Source organism: Mandrillus leucophaeus, unplaced genomic scaffold (assembly GCF_000951045.1).
Source record: "Mandrillus leucophaeus isolate KB7577 unplaced genomic scaffold, Mleu.le_1.0 Scaffold9, whole genome shotgun sequence".
Classification (NCBI taxonomy): domain Eukaryota; kingdom Metazoa; phylum Chordata; class Mammalia; order Primates; family Cercopithecidae; genus Mandrillus; species Mandrillus leucophaeus.
In genome coordinates this window covers 5,713,035-5,716,939 of record NW_012109807.1, presented here as the reverse complement: position 1 = coordinate 5,716,939, position 3,905 = coordinate 5,713,035, and positions in this window count along the sequence as shown.

Here is a 3,905-nt window from a genome sequence, read left to right as displayed (position 1 = left end):
GTTAGCCAGGATGGTCTCGATCTCCTGACCTCGTGATCCGCCCACCTCGGCCTCCCAAAGTGCTGGGATTACAGGCGTGAGCCACCGCGCCCGCCCAAAGAGAAAATATTTTAAAGTTTTAGCCAATCAAGAAAGAGGCCTGAGCACAGAGAAACTCAAAGCTCGAGTGTGTGACAAGCGCCGCCTGAGGATCAGCCGGAGATGAAGGAGGGTCGCTCTGCAGGTCCGCGGGGAGATGGAGCCGGCTGCCAGCGGGATCTTCCAATGGCCTCTTTCACAGAGGAACGTCCAACTCTGCCCGGGGCATGTGAGAGTGGAGCGACATCTAGGGTGGTCCTGCTTCACCATGACTTGGCCTATGCTTTGTTGTCTTGAGGCCGTTCGTCCTGGGATCTCAGCCGAGCCTTGTCAACTTCGCTGATGTATCCCCCAAAACTTTGGAAAGCAGGGAAATCCCGGGCACTCCAGTCCTCTGCAGTACTGCAGGACGTCCAGCAGGTGGCGCAAAAGACAAGTGCTCGCCTTACCCCATCTCCTTAAGAAGGAAATTTGACCAAAATGACAGCTCCCTCCTTCCTTTCCTCCCTCCTTTCCTTCCTTCCGTCCTCTCCTTCTCTTCTGTCCCTCTCTTTCTCCTTTATTCATTGAATCATCAAGTATCCATGAATGATTACAAGCAGAGCTCTCTGCAAGATACTGGGGGGATGAATTAAGACAGCGTCCCTTGCCTTTGAGGAACCTGGAGTATAATAAAAAAGTAACATAACAACCAACTGAAATACAGGAAGTGGCACAGGTTTCTGAGGGAGCAGTGTCACTCTTGAGCAGTATCATCGCAGCCTGCAGGTGCTGGAGTCAGACCAACCTGTCTTGTCTGTCTTCTGGTCCCGATTCCACACTTGCTGCAACCTTGTGCAAGCGCCTTAATGCCGCAAAGCCTCGATTTCCTTATCTGTAAAATGAGGATAACAATAGATTGTCCTATGACGTGTCCATAAGGTTGGCATAAGGAGTTAACATAGCTAAAACATTTAGCACAGTTTTTGAAAAAGCAAAACGTTATTTAAAACATATAACTCATTCATTCTTGCATGCATGCATTTATTCTATAGACATTTGTATGACAACCTTGTGAAGAAGATTGTCCTTGTTATTATAGGAGGTACAAAGTAAGTAGAAGGAATACCCCTGTGTGTGGGGATTTGTAGTCAGGGTGAATATTTCTTCAACATCTTCTTGAACACTTTTCTCTGTGATGGTCAAAATCAGCCTGGACTGAAAAGAGAAGAAAGCAGCCCAATTGTTAATCCTGCTGGGAGGACAGACTCTGATAAAGCCAGCTTCAGCATCCACAGAAAATGCCACTTCTCCCGAGGTCAACCTGCAGCTGGAATATGCCAGGATGATCTCCCTTGATTCCTCCCAATCACCATTCGTCACCATGATTGGTGAGGAATTATGGGAGATTCCTCACCAATCATGCCCCAGACCCGCTTTGCCGCACCCCTCTTTTGCTAGGAATCCCCAAATGCTGAGCCCTCCTTGCTCTTACTGGCGCCGAAACTGTATGTAGTCCATCCTGCTGCTCCTGAGACTGTCTTGGAAACAGCAGCCAGCACAGGATGGACCCCACTTCCTCAGACCCTCATCAGAGTCTCCAGGGGGAGCCCAGACCTTCTAGAAGGGGCTTCCCTCCCCTCCCCCACCAAGTGTGCAGCACCCCCAGGCTCTAGAGTCATGTCAGTCAGCCACGGTTTTGGGACCGAGGGGTGCATGGTGGTCATCGACAGATGGAAACTCACTTTTGTGGGCTCCCTGAAGTGGGGTGCAGGCCTCCACCTCCTCAGAGGCCCCCACAGGAAACCTTGGCAGGGAGGGAGGCAAGGGAGGAACGGGACCCAGCTGGAATTCTGACTTCAGCAAAGGTGTTGGAGGAAGGTTAAGGGCAGTGGCTGCAGTTATGTGAATCAGACGCAGCCCTGGCAGAGCTTCTGGTGCCCAGGCTGGAGCACCCCAAGTGCCCCTTGAGCTATGAGCATCCAGCGAGACACTGGGCGTGCACAGCCTTATGGTGGGCTGTGGCATCGAACCACTGAATGAGAGAAGGTCTCTACTAGAATCCGCCGTTTCTTCCTTTCCTCCTTCTTGCCTCCCTCCTTCCCTCCCTTCCTCCTCCTTCCTTCCTTCCACAAGCATCTTTGTGCAGGAACTGTGTTGAGTGTTGGGGGAGCAGATGCCTCTGGCCAGTCCCCATATCCCCGGGTTTCTGAAGATTTCGTCATGACACAGTGACAGTGGAGGGACAATCTCCCAGGTGGGGCGGCCTCTGGGGGCAGGTGGCACCTGCGCAGCCTTGAGCATGGGTTTGAGGGCACCGTAGCATTCCATTTTTGGGACCTGGGCCGACATGCAGATCTGAGCCTCTGCAGGCCGGTGAGGCTGGTTCTGCTCAGCTGGCACCTTGGTTATCTGCTGGGCAGTGGCGACTGCTCTTTCAGGCCACATTGTGTGCCCACCAGGCCCATGTCAGGGATCATAGGTCTCAGGGGTCTGTGGGATACCACGCCCCTCAGTCTCCCTGGGTATGGAGGGGTGCGAGACACAGCACACGCTCTTCCCTAGCCAGACTGTGGGACTCTCCACCTCCTCCCCTAGAAATAAGGGCATAGTATGCGTAGTGCTAGGAATCACAACCCCCACCTCAGGACTTAGAGGAGGAAGGAAAAGGGCCCTGGGGCATGGAGAAAAGCTTGACTCTCACCTCCTAACACACACTCCCCACCCTTCTCCTTCTGCCCAGGCCTGAGCCCTCCCTCCCCGCAGGGAGTGTCAGCTGGGTGCAGGTGCTGGCCTCACGCATGCTGTGCTGAATCTTCCTGACGCTCCCGCACTGCCTGGCCTGCCTGGCCTGACTCCACCCTTCGGAGGCCACGGGCTCTGTGAAAGGGCGTTGGCAGCAGTTGTGTGAATCAGAAGCAGTGGTCCTGCCTGAGACCGTGGTCAGGCCAGAGGCAGGGATCCAGGAGGCCTGGGGCCTAACATAGGCCCAGGTTAGTCTGTGACCTTCGCAGTTCACTCCCTTACTTTGAGTTTGAGTGAGGGGTTGGATTGCTGTGTCCCCAGGGAAAAATTTCCCTTTGGAAACCCAGACATTTCAACCTGCAGAGCTCAGGATTCAGGGCATGGGAAACACAGATGCTCCGAGTGGGCTCCTGGGAGCTGGAGTCAGCACGTCTTGGTTTCCGGACCGGGGCTTTCTACTGGGGACAAAGTGTCATGTAAAAGTGCTTGATCCCAAGTGACTCCTGTATCCTGGAGGACAGCATCTCATTCTTGTCAAGTAGTGCCTGTGGGCTGGCACGAGGCCTTTAACAGCCATGCCAATTTCCTATAAGACCAGAAGCTCCTGTCTAGTTCGGTAGGTGACGTGCATCCACCATCACGGCCCGTGCTGCGCCCTTCACGATGGAGATGCTGTCCACTGCTGACGAAGCCAACACTCCATGAGCCCTGTCATGGTGCTTCTGATGGAGGCCCTGTGGTTGGGAGAGAGAAATCTCTACCCAGAGTAGCAGTCTATTTATATTTCAGAATGAATCAGTGGCCCTTCAGCTTTCTATCAAGTTCAGCATTTGTCCCCATTACCGGCAGATTGGACATCTGATGGAAGCAGTAGTTACATTTGGTAAGTAGAAGCCCGTGCCGTTGGGCTCACTCATAGCCTCCATCCCTGCCACCACTGTGCCAGCACTGGGAGGCCAATGACACAGGCTGGCCCGTGGTACCTGGCCGAGTCATTTGGCCTACTTGGCTGCTAGGAGCCTCCTCTATGGTGGATGATCTCCAGGGAGCACCACCACGTAATAAGACGTTCATCACGCTCTCCACCCGCCACTCCCGTTTGC